This window comes from Amblyraja radiata, unplaced genomic scaffold, assembly GCF_010909765.2.
Source record: "Amblyraja radiata isolate CabotCenter1 unplaced genomic scaffold, sAmbRad1.1.pri S158, whole genome shotgun sequence".
Taxonomy (NCBI): domain Eukaryota; kingdom Metazoa; phylum Chordata; class Chondrichthyes; order Rajiformes; family Rajidae; genus Amblyraja; species Amblyraja radiata.
The window spans coordinates 188,403-208,881 of NW_022630144.1; positions in this window are offsets into that span (position 1 = coordinate 188,403).

Sequence of the window (20,479 nt, forward strand, 5' to 3'; positions counted from 1 at the left end):
GGGCAAAATTAGGGCACATGGTATTGGGGGTAGAGTGCTGACATGGATAGAAAATTGGTTGGGGGGGAGCACAGAGGGGTGGGGGGACGTGAGAGTGGGGTCTGGGAGAGGGGGAGGAGGAAGGGGAAGGGAGAGGTGGAGGGAGAGAGTGGAGGGGGAGAGAGAGAAAGGGGAGGGAGGAAGAGGGGGTGAGAGAGAAGGGGGTAGTGGGGGAAAGGCATGGGGGTGGATGGGAGGGAGGGGGAGAGATCTCCCACCCCTGTCTCATTGTGATATCATGTGTAAATGAGATCCATTGTGATTGGACACCTGTGAGATGGCACTGTGATTCATGCAGCTGTTTGATTTTAGTGGGACCACGTGAAGGTTCCAATCTCCCACACCTGTCCCATTGTGATGTCATATATGTAAATGAGATCCATTGTGATTGGACATCTGTGAGGTGGCACTGTGACTCATGCAGCAGTTTGATTTTAAGATTTACTCTCCCCCTCCCCTCCTCCCCTCCTCCCACCTCCCCCTCCACACACACACACACACACACACACAGCGGGTCCGATCTAAGCTGTCAATGAAGACAGCAAATGTTTTTTTTTAAACTGTCTTTGAAATTAAAAGTTAATGTTAAGAATTAGTGATGTTAAGTGACAAATAATTAAATTAATTTCAATGAAAACCAATGGAATCTACAACCTGGCAGGCTGGGGAGGGGGGGGGGGTGGGGCCGGGCGAGGCCAGCAGACAATTAGGCCAGGTGCAAAGGCATTGTGAGGTCAGCAGCTGGGCAACCTTAATATTTTTTTAAAATGTCAGTTTGGTTATACATTTTAGTAAATATCTCGGGAAATAATTGATCAAATTCATAGAGGACTGGATTTTTTAAATTAAAAGGAACATTTCTACCAGAAGATGTAAAAATGTCACTGTTATTGTAACGTCAGCAGCTGGGCAGTGGTCAGATATTAAAAAAAGGTTAGATTGGTCAACAATTTTAATAAAAATGTCAGGAAAATAATGTACCAACGGTACATAGGAATGGATTTCTAAACTCGCAAGGAAAATCTCTACTGAAATAAGTAAACATTTTCCCGTTTCGGCATCTGGTTTTCGAGGAGATACGTTTCACATGCAAAATGACACACACACACCCACACACAGAGTTTTAATAGATACTAGACCAAGTGCAGACCCATTGGGTCTGCTCCCCCAACGCAGCTGTTCCCTACCCGTAGCCCCCACGGGAGACGTGGTCCTCCAACTCAAGCCATTCAGGACTCAGCAGTGCGGCTGTTTTTAAATGGCGTCTTTGAGGCGAGATGTGGGCGCCAGCAGCCGTTATGGCCGCTGGCCAGCAGGAGGTGACAAAATGAGTGAGCGGGAGGGGAGAAGGATTTTATTAAAAATGTGTACTTAAACACAACGAAATTTAATCAGGAGTGGATACTTGGAATGAAAAGTGAAATCTCTACCGAAATGGAAAAAATCTGGGTGTTTGTGGGTCTGGTGTTGGCGTAGCAACGAACCAAAGGCTGGCACCCACAAGTCAGGCAGAAACACACACACACACAGTTTTAATATTATATAGATATATGATAGACTAGACCAAGTGCAGACCCATTGGTTCTGTTTCCCCAACGCGCGTTTGCAGCTAGGGAGGGGGGGTGGGGTGCTGCAGTTTCACACACACACACCAACCACCCCCCCCACACACACACACTATCCACCCCCCGATATTATATCCACTCACGCATAGCCTCCAACTGCTTAGGAGCGGCTAGAGAGGGACCAAAGAGTTTGGAAACAAAATCTGTGGTGTTTTTGACAGAAGACAGGCCAACAGTATATGCCATGGAACACACATGGCCAATCCATGTTAACTTGTTCTACTGTAATGATTCTTATTCACTGGATGTGGAAGGAACATATTTATTTTGCATTACTCTTGCATACCGGACTCACCAGTGGGTGTAAGTGGTGTGGTCGTGAAGGTGGTGGTAGCTTCTGTTGTAGATGCACTTGTGCTGCCTGTAGTTGTTTCTATTGTCATTAATGTGGGAACTGATGTGGTGCTTGAAACTGTTGTAGTTGCCTCTGTACTTGTCGATGGTACAGTTGTTTCTGGAAAGGTAGAGAATTTTGATTCAGGTAAATTTAAAGAATAAATAACTGCGAACGTTTAAAATTGTAAAGAAATTAGTACCAGAAAAAAACGGGAAGTAACAAACGGGGAAACGCACATGAACATTGCACAGATACACACACATCCAAGATCAGAGTTTTATAAGTATAGAGATTGGTACCGATTGGGGATGATCAGCCATGATCACACTGAATGGCGGTGCTGGCTCAAAGCGCTGAATGGCCTACTCCTGCACCTATTGTCTATAAACAATACACTTGCACTTAGCAATAAGGTTAACAGGTGCATTGAGAATAGAATTATAATAAAAGGCACATCTGGTATTTCGTACAGGGAAATAATTAAAGGCGTTTGTTATATATACATGACGTGTTATAAAATGTCGACGTACCGGCTGGTGAAGCTCAAAGATCTTCATCTAGCGGGAGAGCGGATCGGCTGCAGATGTGGCGGGCGGGGCGGTGAACGGGCGTCAACAGCTGGAAATAACGGGCGTCAACAACTGGAATAGCGGGCATCAACAGCTGGAGTAACGGGCGTCAACAGTTGGAATAACGGGCATCAACAGCATGAAATAACGGGTTCCCCCAATACGCGGTTGCGGTGGGGGGGGCGGCATTCGGCATCGCACACTAACCACCCCCCACACAGACTGGGGGGGGGGGGGGGAGTGGTGAGAAGGAAACGGGGTGGGTGAGGGGAGAGGAGGGCGAGAGGGAGAAAGAGGGGAGAGAGGGGAAAGCGAGGGGAGGAGAGGGGGATGGAGGAAGGGAGAGGAGGGGAGAAGGAGGAGGAGGGAGGAGTGGGTGCAGGATAGTATAATTGTACACACATATATGATCCCCGCACATTAACACTACACTACAAGCACTACAGGATAGGGTCAGCAACAGTTTGACCGTGTGGACACAGCTGGGGTGGGGGGGGGGGGTAGGAGACGGGATGTTAACGGGCTGGAGGGTCGGGGAGGCGGGAGGTTCACATATATGATCTCCGCACATTAACACTACCCTACAAGCACTAGGGACAATTTTACATTTCTAACAAGCTGATTAACCTACAAACCTGTATATAAGTAGGTTATTTGGATTGGTATATTTGTAAAATTATCCCAAGTGCGTGTAGGATAGCGTTAATGTGCGGGGATCGCTGGTCAACGTGGACTCGGTGGGCCGAAGGGCCTGTTTCCAAGCTGTGTTTCTAAACTAAACTAAGCTAACGCAGATAAAATGTGTATGAAGGAACTGCAGATGCTGGTTTAAATCGAAGATAGGCACACAATGCTGGAGTAACTCAGCGGGACAAGCAGCATCTCAGGAGAGAAGGAACATGCTTGGTGGGCCGAAGGGCCTGTTTTCGCGCTGTATCTCTAAACTACAAAACCGAGGTACAGTGAAAGGTTTTGTTGTGCAGTGCGAACCAATCACATCAGATGAAACCATAAATAAACTCATAGGTTGAGCAAAGAGAGCTCCTGGAGAAAACCCACGGGGAGAACGTGCAAACTCCACACAGACTGCACCGCTGCGCCACCGTGCAATCCTAATTCTGATTCAATTGAACGGGACAGCGTTTAAAAAGGGTAAATGTTTTCCTCAGGCACTCAACGCGCGTGTTTGAACGGTTTAGTTTAGTTTAGTTTACAGATACAGCGCGGAAAGGTTCTGGGCCTGAAAGTGCTGTTGAGGCAGATTTCACAATTAAGATTAGAAGCTTATGACACCCAGGTCTCGTTGCATCTCCCCTTTTCCTAATCGGCCACCATTCAAATAATAGTCTACTTTCCTGTTTTTGCCACCAAAGTGAATAACCTCGCATTTATCCACATTATACTGCACCTGCCATGCGTTTGCCCACTCACCCAGCCTATCCAAGTCACCTTGCAGCCTCCTAGCATCCTCCTCACAGCTAACACTGCCCCCCAGCTTCGTGTCATCCGCAAACTTAGAGATGTTGTTTTCAATTCCCTCGTCCAAATCATTAATATATTGTAAATAGCTGGGGTCCCAGCACTGAGCCTTGCGGTACCCCACTAGTCACTGCCTGCCATTCTGAAAAGGACCCGTTTACTCCTACTCTTTGCTTCCTGTCTGCCAGCCATTCTCTATCCACATCAATACTGAACCCCCAATACCGTGTACTTTAAGTTTATATACTAATCTCTTCTGTGGGACCTTATCGAAAGCCTTCTGAAAGTCCAGATATAACACATCCACTGGTTCTCCCTTATCCACTCTACTAGTTACATCCTCGAAAAATTCTATAAGATTCGTCAGACATGATTTACCTTTCGTAATTCCATGCTGACTTTGTCCAATGATTTCACCACTTTCCAAATGTGCTGCTATCCCATCTTTAATAACTGACTCCAGCAGTTTCCCCACTACCGATGTTAGACTAAAGCCCCTGTCCCGCTTAGGAAACCTGAACGGCAACCTCTGTAGACTTTGCGCCCCACCCAAGGTTTCCGTGCGGTTCCCGGAGGTTTTTGTCAGTCTCCCTACCTGTTTCCACTACCTGCAACCTCCGGCAACCACCTGCAACCTCCGGGAACCGCACGGAAACCTTGGGTGCGGCGCAAAGTCTCCAGAGGTTTCCGTTCAGGTTTCCTAAGTGGGACAGGGGCATAATTGGTCTGTAATTTTCACTCCATCCTAATGAAGAACTCAACCATATTATGGTCACTCTTGCCCAAGGGGCCACGCACAACAAGACTGCTAACTAACCCTTCCTCATTACTCAATACCAGTCTAGAATAGCCTGCTCTCTCATTGGTTCCTCTACATGTTGGTTTAGAAAACTATCCCGCATACATTCCAAGAAATCCTCTTCCTCAGCACCCCAGCCAATCTATATGTAGATTGAAGTCACCCATTATAACTGTTTTACCTTTGTTGCACGCATTTCTAATTTCCTGTTTGATGCCATCCCCAACTCCACTACTACAGTTAGGTGGCCTGTACACAACTCCCACTAGCGTTTTCAGCCCCTTAGTGTTTCGCAGCTCTACCCATATCGATTCCACATCCTCCAAGCTAATGTCCTTCCTTTCTATTGCATTAATCACCTCTCTAACCAGCAATGCTACCCTACCTCCTTTTCCTTTCTGTGTATCCCTCCTGAATATTGAATATCCCTGGATGTTCAGCTCTCAGCCTTGGTCACCCTGGAGCCATGTCTCCTTGATCCCAACTATATCATAATCACTAATAGTAAGATTAAACGAGAACTTACCAGTTTGAAGTTTGATCGTTATTTTATGAGGAGTAACGTTGAGGGATTACGTGAAGAACCGCGCCAGGACGCATGCGTGTCATTCTTCAAAGCAACGGTGTGAAATCACAGATAACTGTAATGACTAAACATAGTAAGATTAGAGAAGAGATACCAGTTGACTATATGATCAAGGGTGGGAGCAGAGGGCACGTAATCCCTCAACGTTACCTCATAAAATAACGATCAAACTTCAAACTAGTAAGTTCTCGTTTAATCTTACTATTTTACTTCGGAGTCACGTGAGTGACTACGTGAAGATTTTAAACCTCTGTGATTTCATGCCGTGGAAACGAGTCCATGCATCACATCTGCCTTGATTATGGGGAGAATAGTGTTAACATCATTAGACATCAATACAATATTGAAAACCCAACGATAAATATATTAACACCAAATTATAGCCCCTATTTATGGGGTAAATTATATTACAGAACTTAAAATTGTTTCTGCAAATTTTCCAGGTTCAATGACTGGTTTATTATAAAATCATTGGAAAGTTTTCTTCGTTGACCATCCTGCTGTCTTGAGGATTTGGTCCATAGGAACATCCAACTTCATAGCTGCCGATGTAGCTGCAGCCCTGGTGGAGTGAGATTTAAAAATGTTAGTGTCCACTCCAGCCTTTATTAGGACCTGTTTTAGCCATCTAGAGATGGTCTGGACTGTCACTTTTTTGAATGGCTGTTTGTAGCTGATTAAAAGTGACAATTCTTACCCTCTGATGATCTTAGTATACTCCATATATAATAGTAAGTGTGTTACAATACAGAGACGATCATCTGTCGGGTAGGCCCTGAATTCTGTTTTTAGGCCTGCTGACCCCTGTCTGTTTTGTTTGACTAATTCATTGATGTGAAAAGTTAAATTTCCAGATGAAATAGTCATGTTGTCCAGCCTTAGTTTCTGTAGTGACTGGACCCTTTGTGCCGTGACCAAGGCCATCAGCATGACTGTTTTCATAGTCAGTTTCTGTAGGGACAGAGCTGTAGCTGGAGACCAGTTTCTTAACATGGCCAGTACAATGCTCACATCCCATATTTGGGAGTACCTGGTTCTTGGGGGATTAACATTAAAAATGCCCCTCATGAGTTTGGTTACCAGGGTGTGTCCCAACAGAATGCCGCTCTGTTCCTTGCGACAGGTATGTTGACAGAGCACTTCTGGCGCAGTTGATGGCACTATGACTGAGCCTCTCATCGTAATGGAGGCTTGCCAGGAATTCCAGAACAGACGGGATGTTCATAGATCTGTGGGTGATGTTTATTGTTGTGACAGTACTTCCCATTTCTTGATGACACCAAGTACTGTTTTTTTGGTGGACTGTCTGTGGGCCGCTGAAATAATATCCACTGTTCGGTCCGTCCGTCCCAGGTGTAGTAGAGGTGCTTTCAAACTCTACAAATTAATAGGTTTGTATAATTATGACATGGGTGACTTTCCTTTGTTACTGGATGGACCAGTAAATTAGGTATATGATGGATGGTGATGCATGGTTCTAATACCATGTCGAGTATCACCGGGAACCATGGTTGAGTAGGCCAATCGGGTACTATCAAAATACCAGACGCATAGTCTTGCTGTATTTTCCTTAATACCCGACTGATGAGGCAGAAAGGAGGGAATGCATAAATAAACAATTTCCCCCAATGAAGCGAAAATGCATCTGTTGCCGCTGCCCCAGGGTCTGGTTCCCATGAAACATAATTTGATAACTGGTGATTGAGCCTGGATGCGAAAAGATCGATATCTGGTGTTCCATACCGTGCTGTAATTTCAGCAAATACATTTTTATCCAACATCCATTCAGTGTTTTCATTGAATTTGCGTGACCTGGTGTCTGCCACTAAATTTAATTTACCTGGTAAGTAGGTAGCTGATATCCAAATATCTCTCTGGATACACCATTGCCAAATTGTGTTGGCCAGATTGTCACATGATGTCGATTTGTTTCCACCCATATGGTTGATATATGCTACCACGGTGGTGTTGTCAATATGTTATATAGTCTAATATGTTGGTGATTTAACCCAGAACAATATGACTTAAGGCCATGGAATGCACTTAACATTTCCAGGTAGTTTATGCCCAGTGTTTGTAATAATGATGCCTCCTGTGCATTCTATCTCCCTCCACAGCTGGAGATGGAATTGGTAGCACCCTAACCAAGTGCACTGGCATCAGTTTGTAATACCATAGACGGGTTGCTGATAATTATTGGATTGGAACAATACCTAATGTTATGTTCCCACCATTTTAGTTCCATTATGGCCTCTGTTGGTAGCTTCATTGGTCTGTCAAAATGGCCACCATTAATTTTGAGTGCTCTTATTTTTGCTCTCTGTAAATTTCGATAGTGTAAAGGTCCGATTGTGAGGCTGGAAACGCAGCCACTATCTTCCCAATTATTCTGGCTACCAGTCTAATGGATGGTTTGGTGATGTCAATGATTTCGCTACAAGCCTCTATTAAGGCTGTAACCTTTTCTTTCGGCAAAGTCACTGACATGAGAACCGAGTTAATGGTGAACCCCAGATAATCCATTTTTGTTGAAGGCGTTAATTTAGACTTAACTGGATGGATGATAAACCCCAGTATTTCAAACAATTGTTTTGTGGCTGTTACCGCTTGTTTAGCCAATTCCAAAGTTTTGCCAACAATAAGTATGTCATCTAGATATGCCATTACCATGTGTTTTTGTTTCCGCAGTAACGCTAGGGCTGGTTTCAAATTTTTTTGTGAACAGCCTGGGGGCTGATGTTAGCTCATTAGGTAGTGCCCTGTATTGCCAACGCTGACCCATCCAGTTGAATTTTAAATAACAACTGTGGTCACCTCTTATGGGTACTGTATAGTAAGCATCTTTTAAATCGATGCTTGCCATGTAATAACCTTTGGAAATCAATTGCTTAGCAGTAACAAAGGTTTCCATCTTGAAATGAATATTTTGTACGAAGGTATTTAAAGTAGTCAAATCGATGATGATGTGGCAACCACCATCTTTCTTGTTTTTATAAAGATGTTGGACACGAATTCCTGTGATTCGTGTTGGGTTTTCTCAATTACTCCTTTTTTATAAAGCCGCTGTAGTTCAGCATGTGCTTTTGATTTTTCTATGCCTGTAAGCACAAACATTCGGTTCGGTACATGCTGAACTGGAGGGTTATGTTTTGTATAAATTCTAAGGTATAACCCTGGATACTGCTTAGAATATAAGTGTCGGTAGTTAACTTATTCCATGCATCCAAATAGTGTCGTAATCTCCCACCAACTTCCATGCTCCCTTTAATTTTTAAGGAACCAGACCCACCTACCTCCATGGTTACCAGTGGTAGGTGTGTTACTTTTTTGGCATCCTCCGTGGACGTTGAGGCGCCGTTGTCTGGGTCTGTAGTTGGGTTGGTGTTGAGGGTTTACATATTTTCCAGGAAGGCCGGTCTGGGCCATGGCCTAAAAAAGACCGATGTTGGGTGTTCCTGGTTTTTGCACTTTCTCCAGTTTGTCTTGGCCGACTGGTGGGTGCGTAGGGGTGATGTTTTTGGCCGTAGTAGCTTTTGGATGCTGCTTTTATGAGCCCCAGGGTTTTAGCCTCTTCGTCAAGTTCTTTGACCTGTTTCGATAAGTCCCCTCCAAATAATAGTATTGGTGGTTTGGAGGTTCCAGGTTTGCAGAGGCCTGCAAATTTGGGGTCTAAAGCCGGTTGGATAGCACTCTTCCCTGTTAGGATTTTTAGGACTTTCTGTATTTTTAAGTCCCTGGCTCTAATTGATGCCCCGACATGTTTCCAGATGCACTGGTTGACACTGGGAACATTTAGCGACTTGCAGTTCCCTGGTGGTAAGTGTCTTGCCGTGGTGTCCAGTAATGCCTGTCCCTGTATACTTGCCGCTATTTTCGGCTCCAGGTTTTGGCCAGTTTGGTCGGGTTGGATAAACTGGGACACCATATCCAACTGGTTTTCTTTCACCCCATGCATACTAGGGGTATGTTGTTCACTCCCCTCTTTAGGTTCAGCCCAGAGTTGACCCTCCGTGCTCCCCTCTGATAAGGTAGAAACACTGTGCAGCCCCACAAGAGGTACTGCTGTGAGACTTACTAACTGCCCACTGTGGCTAGCCTCCATCTCCCGGAGCCTGCCACTTTGGAGTATTTCCTCCAGCAGCCGCTCCAACTGGCTCTTATGCTCTCGGGCACAGGCCACTCGCGGCTGCTCTTGATCCTGCAGCCGCTCCAACCGGCTCCAATGCTCACGGGCACTGGCCGTCGCGGCTGCTCCAGTTCCTGCAGCCGCTCCAACCGGCTCCAATGCTCACGGGCACTGGCCGTCGCGGCTGCTCCAGTTCCTGCAGCCGCTCCAACCGGCTCCAATGCGCACGGGCACTGGCCGCTCGCGGCTATTCAGAGTCGGACTCATCGGAGTCAACGACTCTGTTAGTTTTTTGCTTCGCTCTACCGCCCGGCCGTGGCCAGTGTGGGAGCGAAGTCGGGCACAGCTGTTCCTATTTTGGGAGATTGGCGTGCCGTTGGCTGCTGCTGCCGGCTGCCCGCAACTCCGCGGTTCTCCCCCGCCAGCTTTTTCGCAGCCTTCGTGAATCTGGTCCATGTCTCCACCTGTAAGGTAAGTGGAAGGAACGCAGAGTCTCCTTACCTGCTGTTCCCGGCTTTCAAATTCTGCCGCTAAGGGGAACGTCGTTCCCCCTGCTGTGACTCGTTGCAATGCGGGTAGCGATATGACACGCATGCGTCCTGGCGGGGTTCTTCACGTAGTCACTCACGTGACTCCGAAGTAAAATAGCTATCTGCACATTCAACTCATCCACCTTATTACGAATGCTCCTTGCATTGAGACACAAAGCCTTCAGGCTTGTTTTTACAACACTCTTACCCCTTATACAATTATGTTGAAAAGTGGCCCTTTTTGATTTTTGCCATGGATTTGTCTGCCTGCTACTTTTACTTTTCACCTTGCTACCTATTGCTTCTACCCTCATATTACACCCCTCTGTCTCTCTGCTCCCACATTTAAGAAACCCACCACCTCTTATTCTCTGTTTATTATTTTTTTCTTCTTACCCCCCTACATGTTGGGTCTGAGTGCTTCCCTTCTCTGCCGCCTGCCTCACACACTGTCTACTAGCTTTCTCTATTTGAGTCCCTCCATAAGTGACTACATGATTAAAAGTATCACCAATGTTACAATTGGATTTTGCGTGCTGGCTGAACTCAGCATGTCAGGGTCGGCAGCCGTAGAGTTGCTGCCTTGATATTGGAGAATGTATAAAACCGGAGCGCCCGGAGAAAACCCACGCAGGTCACGGGGAGAACGTACAAACTCCGTACAGACAGCACCCGTGGTCGGGATTGAACCCGGGTCTCTGGCACTGTAAGATGGTGGGGTGTGTGACACGGCTCAGTGTTCTGCAGCGCGCTAAACCCGCTCGTGACACTTCACACCTGACTCTTAATGTGGCCGCCATTCGCACTAAAAGTCGACTTAAATGCCTCTATCGTATCTGCCTCCATCGCCACCAGCGGTCCCGCACGGTGTCGCAGCGGGTAGAGTCGCTGCCTCACAGCGCCGGTGAACCGGGTTTGATCCCGACCACGGGTGCTGTCTGTACGGAGTTTGCACGTTCTCCCCGTGACCTGCGTGGGTTTTCTCCGGGTGCTACGGTTTCCTCCCACACTCCAAAGACGTGCAGGCCAGTAGATTAATTGGCTTGATGTGTGTAAATTGTCCCTAGTGTGTGCAGGATAGTATAAATGTTCACACATATATGATCCCCGCATATTAACACTACACTACAAGCACTAGGGACAATTTTACATTTATAACAAGCTGATTAAACTACAAACCTGTATATAAGTAGGTTATTTGGATTGGTATATTTGTAAAATTATCCCAAGTGCGTGTAGGATAGCGTTAATGTGCGGGGATCGCTGGTCAGCGCGGACTCGGTGGGCCGAAGGGCCTGTTTCCAAGCTGTGTTTCTAAACTAAACTAAACTAACGCAGATAAAATGTGTATGAAGGAACTGCAGATGCTGGTTTAAATCGAAGATAGGCACACAATGCTGGAGTAACTCAGCGGGACAAGCAGCATCTCAGGAGAGAAGGAACGGGCTTGGTGGGCCGAAGGGCCTGTTTCCGCGCTGTATCTCTAAACTACAAAACCGAGGTACAGTGAAAGGTTTTGTTGTGCAGTGCGAACCAATCACATCAGATGAAACCATAAATAAACTCATAGGTTGAGCAAAGGGAGCTCCTGGAGAAAACCCACGGGGAGAACGTGCAAACTCCACACAGACTGCACCGCTGCGCCACCGTGCAATCCTAATTCTGATTCAATTGAACGGGACAGCGTTTAAAAAGGGTAAATGTTTTCCTCAGGCACTCAACGCGCGTGTTTGAACGGTTTAGTTTAGTTTAGTTTACAGATACAGCGCGGAAAGGTTCTGGGCCTGAAAGTGCTGTTGAGGCAGATTTCACAATTAACATTAGAAGCTTGAAAGATACGATTTAACGGTTGATGTGTTGTAATGACAGAGAAAAGAGAGAGGGGGAGAGAGAGAGAGAGAGAGGGAGAGAGAGAGCGAGAGGGAGGGGAAGAGAGAGGGAGGGAGATAACTGTATAACAGAAACATAGACAATAGGTGCAGGAGTAGGCCATTCGGCCCTTCGAGCTTGCACCGATATTCAATATGATCATGGCTGATCATCCAACTCAGTATCCTGTACCTGCCTTCTCTCCATACCCCCTGATCCCTTTAGCCACAAGGTCCGCATCTAACTCCCTCTTAAATATAGCCAATGAACTGTGGCCTCAACTACCTCCTGTGGCAGAGAATTCCAGAGATTCACCACTCTCTGTGTGAAAAATGCAAGCATACACCTGCATGCCTACTTTCAATGACTGGTGTACCATAACATCCGGGTCTCGTTGCATCTCCCCTTTTCCTAATCGGCCACCATTCAGATAATAGTCTACTTTCCTGTTTTTGCCACCAAAGTGAATAACCTCACATTTATCCACATTATACTGCACCTGCCATGCGTTTGCCCATTCACCCAGCCTATCCAAGTCACCTTGCAGCCTCCTAGCATCCTCCTCACAGCTAACACTGCCCCCCAGCTTCGTGTCATCCGCAAACTTGGAGATGTTGCTTTCAATTCCCTCGTCCAAATCATTAATATATTGTAAATAGCTGGGGTCCCAGCACTGAGCCTTGCGGTACCCCACTAGTCACTGCCTGCCATTCTGAAAAGGACCCGTTTACTCCTACTCTTTGCTTCCTGTCTGCCAGCCATTCTCTATCCACATCAATACTGAACCCCCAATACCGTGTGCTTTAAGTTTGTATACTAATCTCTTCTGTGGGACCTTATCGAAAGCCTTCTGAAAGTCCAGATATAACACATCCACTGGTTCTCCCTTATCCACTCTACTAGTTACATCCTCGAAAAATTCTATAAGATTCGTCAGACATGATTTACCCTTCGTAAATCCATGGTGACTTTGTCCAATGATTTCACCACTTTCCAAATGTGCTGCTATCCCATCTTTAATAACTGACTAGCAGTTTCCCCACTACCGATGTTAGACTAAAGCCCCTGTCCCGCTTAGGAAACCTGAACGGCAACCTCTGTAGACTTTGCGCCCCACCCAAGGTTTCCGTGCGGTTCCCGGAGGTTTTTGTCAGTCTCCCTACCTGTTTCCACGGAAACCTTGGGTGGGGCGCAAAGTCTCCAGAGGTTTCCGTTCAGGTTTCCTAAGTGGGACAGGGGCATAATTGGTCTGTAATTTTCACTCCATCCTAATGAAGAACTCAACCATATTATGGTCACTCTTGCCCAAGGGGCCACGCCCAACAAGACTGCTAACTAACCCTTCCTCATTACTCAAAATCCAGTCTAGAATAGCCTGCTCTCTCGTTGGTTCCTCTACATGTTGGTTTAGAAAACTATCCCGCATACATTCCAAGAAATCCTCTTCCTCAGCACCCCTGCCAATTTGATTCACCCAATCTATATGTAGATTGAAGTCACCCATTATAACTGTTTTACCTTTGTTACACGCATTTCTAATTTCCTGTTTGATGCCATCCCCAACTCCACTACTACTGTTAGGTGGCCTGTACACAACTCCCACTAGCGTTTTCTGCCCCTTAGTGTTTCGCAGCTCTACCCATATCGATTCCACATCCTCCAAGCTAATGTCCTCCCTTTCTATTGCATTAATCTCCTCTCTAACCAGCAACGCTACCCCACCTCCTTTTCCTTTCTGTCTATCCCTGAATATTGAATATCCCTGGATGTTCAGCTCCCAGCCTTGATAATAATAATAAGAATAAATTTTATTTATGGGCGCCTTTCAAGAGTCTCAAGGACACCTTACAAAAATTTAGCAGGTAGAGGAAAAACATGTAAGGGGAATGAAATAAATAGTAGAGACATGACTAGTACACAAATTAATGACAAAATTCAATTCAAAACACAATATGAGGCAATTCATGTACAGATGAAAAGGGTGGGGGACGTGGGGCTAAGGATAGGCAGAGGTGAAGAGATGGGTCTTGAGGCGGGACTGGAAGATGGTGAGGGATACGGAATTGCAGATCAGTTGGGGGAGGGAGTTCCAGAGCCTGGGAGCTGCCCTGGAGAAGGCTCTGTCCCCAAAACTGCGGAGGGTGGACTTGTGGATGGAGAGGAGACCGGCCGATGTGGATCTGAGGGACCGTGAGGGTTGGTACGGGGAGAGGAGGTCAGTGAGATATGGGGGGGCCAGATGGTGGAGGGCTTTGTAGGTGAGGACCAGGATTTTGTAGGTGATCCGGTGGGAGATGGGAAGCCAGTGAAGTTGTTTGAGGACTGGAGTGATGTGATGCCAGGATTTGGTGTGGGTGATGAGTCGGGCGGCTGCCTTCTGGACAAGTTGGAGCCATGTCTCTGATCCCAACTATATCATAGTCATTAATAGCTATCTGCACATTTAACTAATCCACCTTATTACGAATGCTCCTTGCATTGAGACACAAAGCCTTCAGGCTTGTTTTTACAACACTCTTACCCCTTATACAATTATGTTGAAAAGTGGCCCTATTTGATTTTTGTCCTGGATTTGTCTGCCTGCTACTTTTACTTTTCACCTTGCCACCTATTGCTTCTACCCTCATTTTACACCCCTCTGTCTCTCTGCTCACACATTTAAGAAACCCACCACCTCTTATTCTCTGTTTATTATTTTTTTCTTCTTTCCCCCCTACATGTTGGGTCTGAGTGCTTCCCTTCTCTGCCGCCTGCCTCACACACTGTAATAGCTTTCTCTATTTGAGTCCCTCCATAAGTGACTACATGATTAAAGTATCACCAATGTTACAATTGGATTTTGCGTGCTGGCTGAACTCTGCATGTCAGGGTCGGCAGCCGTAGAGTTGCTGCCTTGACATTGGGGAATGTATAAAACCGGAGCGCCCGGAGAAAACCCACGCAGGTCACGGGGAGAACGTACAAACTCCGTCCAGACAGCACCCGTGGTCGGGATCAAACCCGGGTCTCTGGCACTGTAAGGTGGTGGGGTGTGTGACACGGCTCAGTGTTCTGCAGCGCGCTAAACACGCCCGTGACACTTCACACCTGACTCTTAATGTGGCCGCCATTCGCACTAAAAGTCGACTTAAATGCCTCTATCGTATCTGCCTCCATCGCCACCAGCGGTCCGGCACGGTGGCGCAGCGGGTAGAGTCGCTGCCTCACAGCGCCGGCGAACCGGGTTCGATCCCGACCACGGGTGCTGTCTGTATGGAGTTTGCACGTTCTCCCCATGACCTGCGTGGGTTTTCTCCGGGTGCTCCGTTTCCTCCCACACTCCAAAGACGTGCAGGCCAGTAGATTAATTGGCTTGATGTGTGTAAATTGTCCCTAGTGTGTGCAGGATAGTATAAATGTGCACACATATATGATCCCCGCACATTAACACTACCCTACACGCACTAGGGACAATTTATAAATTATGCCAAGCCGATTAACCTACAAACCTGCACCTATTTGGAGTATGGGAGGAAACCAGAACACAAGGAGAAAACCCACACAGGTCACGGGGAGAACGTGCAAACTCTGTACAGACAGCACGATACGATTTAACCACGGCTTGTAACGGTTGATGTGTTGTAATGACAGAGATAAGCGAGAGGGAGGGAGATAACTGTATAACAGAAACATAGAAAATAGGTGCAGGAGTAGGCCATTCGGCCCTTCGAGCCTGCACCACCATTCAATATGATCATGGCTGATCATCCAACTCAGTATCCTGTACCTGCCTTCTCTCCATACCCCCTGATCCCTTTAGCCACAAGGGCCACATCTAATCCCTCTTAAATATAGCCAATGAACTGGCCTCAAGTACCTTCTGTGGCAGAGAATTCCACAGATTGACCACTGTGTGAAAAATGTTTTTCTCATCTCGATCCTAAAAGATTTCCCCCTTATCCTTAAACAGTGACCCCTTGTTCTGGACTTCCCTAACATCGGGAACAATCTTCCTGCATCTAGCCTGTCCAACCCCTTAAGAATTTTGTAAGTTTCTAAAAGATCCGCCCTCAATTTTCTAAATTCTAGCGAGTACAAGCCAAGTCTTTCTTCATATCCAGTCTTTCTTCATATGAAAGTCCTGACATCCCAGTAATCAGTCTGGTGAACCTTCTCTGTACTCCCTCTATGGCAAGAATGTCTTTCCTCAGATTTCGAGACCAGAATTGGACGCAATACTCCAGGTGTGGTCCCACCAAGACCCTGTGCAAATGCAGTAGAACCTCCCTGCTCCTATACTCAAATCCTTTTGCTATGAATGCTAACATACCATTCACTTTCTTCACTGCCTGCTACACCTGCATGCCTACTTTCAATGACTGGTGTACCATGACACCCAGGTCTCGTTGCATCTCCCCTTTTCCTAATCGGCCACCATTCAGATATGAGTCTACTTTCCTGTTTTTGCCAACAAAGTGGCTAACCTCACATTTATCCACATTATACTGCACCTGCCATGCATTTGCCCATTCACCCAGCCTACCCAAGTCACCTTGCAGCCTCCTAGCATCCTCCTCACAGCTAACACTGCCCCCCAGCTTCATGTCATCCGCAAACTTGGAGATGTTGCATTCAATTCCCTCGTCCAAATCATTAATATATATTGTAAATAGCTGGGGTCCCAGCACTGAGTCTTGCGGTACCCCACTAGTCACTGCCTGCCATTCTGAAAAGGACCCGTTTACTCCTACTCTTTGCTTCCTGTCTGCCAGCCAGTTCTCTATCCACAACAATACTGAACCCCCAATGCCGTGTTCTTTAAGTTTGTATACTAATCTCTTATGTGGGACCTTGTCGAAAGTCTTCTGAAAGTCGATACACCACATCCACTGGTTCTCCCTTATCAACTCTACTAGTTGCATCCTCGAAAAATTCTATAAGATTCGTCAGACATGATTTACCTTTCGTAAATCCATGCTGACTTTGTCCAATGATTTGACAACTTTCCAAATGTGCTGCTATCCCATCTTTAATAACTGACTCTAGCAGTTTCCCCACTACCGACGTTAGACCAACTGGTCTGTACTTCCCTGTTTTCTCTCTCCTCCCTTTTTAAAAACTGGGGTTACATTAGCTACCCTCCAATCCTCAGGAACCACTCCAGAATCTAAAGAGTTTAAAAAAATTATCACTAATGCATCCACTATTTCTGGGGCTACTTCCTTAAGTACTCTGGGATGCAGCCTATCTGGCCCTGGGGATTTATCGGCCTTTAATCCATTCAATTTACCTAACACCACTTCCCAGCTAACCTGGATTTCGCTCAGTTCCTCCATCTCATTTGACCCCCAGTCCCCTGCTATTTCCGGCAGATTATTTATGTCTTCCTTAGTGAAGACAGAACCAAAGTAGTTATTCAATTGGTCTGCCATGTCCTCGTTCCCCACTGATCAATTCACCTGTTTCTGACTGCAAGGGACCTACATTTCTTTTAACTAACTTTTTCTCTTCACATATCTATAAAAACTTTTGCAGTCAGTTTTTATGTTCCCTGCCAGTTTTCTTTCATAATCTATTTTCCCTTTCCTAATTAAGCCCTTTGTCCTGCTCTGCTGGACTCTGAATTTCTCCCAGTCCTCTGGTAGGCTGCTTTTTCTGGCTAATTTGTATGCTACATCTTTTGTTTTGATACTATCCCTGATTTCCCTTGTTAGCCACGGATGCACTACCTTCCCTGATTTATTCTTTGCCAAACTGGAATGAACAATTGTTGTAGTTAGTCCATGCAGTCTTTAAATGCCTTCCATTGCACATCCACCGTCAACCCTTTAAGAATCAATTGCCAGTCTATCTTGGCCAATTCACGTCTCATACCCTTAAGGTTACCTTTCTTTAAGTTCAGAACCCTTGTTTCTGAATTAATTATGTCACTCTCCACCCTAATGAAGAACTCAACCATATTATGGTCACTCTTGCCCAAGTGGCCACGCACAACAAGACTGCTAACTAACCCTTGCTCATTACTCAATACCCAGTCTAGAATAGCCTGCTCTGTCATTGGTTCCTCTCCATGTTGGTTTAGAAAACTATCCCACATATATTCCAAGAAATCCTCTTCTCAGCACCCTTGCCAATTTGATTCACCCAATCTATATGTAGATTGAAGTCACCCATTATGACTGTTTTACCTTTGTTACCTTAATTTCCTGTTTGATGCCATCCCCAATTCCACTACTACAGTTAGGTGGCCTGTACACAACTCCCACTAGCGTTTTCTGCCCCTTAGTGTTTCGCAGCTCTACCCATATCGATTCCACATCCTCCAAGTTAATGTCCTTCCCTTCCATTGCGTTAATCTCCTCTCTAACCAGCAACGCTACCCCACCTCCTTTTCCTTTCTGTCCGACCCTCCTGAATATTGAATATCCCTGGATGTTCTGCTCCCAGCCTTGGTCACCCTGGAGCCATGTCTCCGTGATCCCAACTATATCATAATCATTAATAACTATCTGCACATTCAACTCATCCACCTTATTACGAATGCTCCTTGCATTGAGACACAAAGCCTTCAGGCTTGTTTTTACAACACTCTTACCCCTTATACAATTATGTTGAAAAGTGGCCCTTTTTGATTTTTGTCCTGGATTTGTCTGCCTGCCACTTTTACTTTTCACCTTGCTGCCTATTGCTTCTACCCTCATTTTACACCCCTCTGTCTCTCTGCTCACACATTTAAGAAACCCACCACCTCTTATTCTCTGTTTATTATTTTTTTCTTCTTTCCCCCCTACATGTTGGGTCTGAGTGCTTCCCTTCTCTGGCTCCTGCCTCACCCACTGTCTACTAGCTTTCTCTATTTGAGTCCCTCCATAAGTGACTACATGATTAAAGTATCACCAATGTTACAATTGGATTTTGCGTGCTGGCTGAACTCGGCATGTCAGGGTCGGCAGCCGTAGAGTTGCTGCCTTGACATTGGAGAATGTATAAAACCGGAGCACCCAGAGAAAACCCACGCAGGTCACGGGGAGAACGTATAAACTCCGTCCAGACAGCACCCGTGGTCGGGATCAAACCCGGGTCTCTGGCACTGTAAGGTGGTGGGGTGTGTGACACTGCTCAGTGTTCTGCAGCGCGCTAAACACGCCCGTGACACTTCACACCTGACTCTTAATGTGGCCGCCATTCGCACTAAAAGTCGACTTAAATGCCTCTATCGTATCTGCCTCCACTGCCTCCATCCCTAGTGTGTGCAGGATAGTATAAATGTGCACACATATATGATCCCCGCACATTAACACTACCCTAAACGCACTAGGAACAATTTATAATTTATGCCAAGCCGATTAACCTACAAACCTGCACCTATTTGGAGTATGGGAGGAAACCGGAGCACAAGGAGAAAACCCACACAGGTCACGGGGAGAATGTGCAAACTCTGTACAGACAGCACCCGTGGTCGGGATTGAACCCGGGTCTCTGGCGCCGTGAGGCAGCGACTCTACCCGCTGCGCCACCGTGTCAGGTTCTGGGCCTGGAAGAGCTGTTGAGGCAGATTTCACAATTAAGATTAGAAGCTTGAAAGATACGATTTAGCCACGGCTTGTAACGGTTGATGTGTTGTAATCACAGAGATAAGTGAGAGGGGGAGAGAGAGAGAGAGAGAGAGGGAGGGAGAGAGAGGGGGAGAGAGAGAGAGAGGGAGATAACTGTATAACAGAAACATAGAAAATAGGTGCAGGAGTAGGCCATTCAGCCCTTCTAGCCTGCACCGCCATTCAATATGATCATGGCTAATCATCCAACTCAGTATCCTGTACCTGCCTTCTCTCCATACCCCCTGATCCTTTTAGCCACAAGGGCCACATCTAACTCCCTCTTAAATATAGCCAATGAACTGGCCTCAACTACCTTCTGTGGCAGAGAATTCCAGAGATTCACCACTCTCTGCGTGATAAATGTTTTTCTCATCTCGGTCCTAAAAGATTTCCCCCTTATCCTTAAACAGTGACCCTTTGTTCTGGACTTCCCCAACATCGGGAACAATCTTCCTGCATCTAGCCTATCCGACCCCTTAAGAATTTTGTAAGTTTCTAAAAGATCCGCCCTCAATTTTCTAAATTCTAGCAAGTACAAGCCAAGTCTATCCAGTCTTTCTTCATATGAAAGTCCTGACATCCCAGGAATCAGTCTGGTGAACCTTCTCTGTACTCCCTCTATGGCAAGAATGTCTTTCCTCAGATTTGGAGACCAAAATTGTACGCAATACTCCAGGTGTGGTCTCATCAAGACCCTGTACAACTGCAGTAGAACCTCCCTGCTCCTATACTCAAATCCTTTTGCTATGAATGCTAACATACCATTCACTTTCTTCACTGCCTGCTACACCTGCATGCCTACTTTCAATGACTGGTGTACCATGACACCCAGGTCTCGTTGCATCTCCCCTTTTCCTAATCGGCCACCATTCAAATAATAGTCTACTTTCCTGTTTTTGCCTACAAAGTGGATAACCTCACATTTATCCACATTATACTGCAC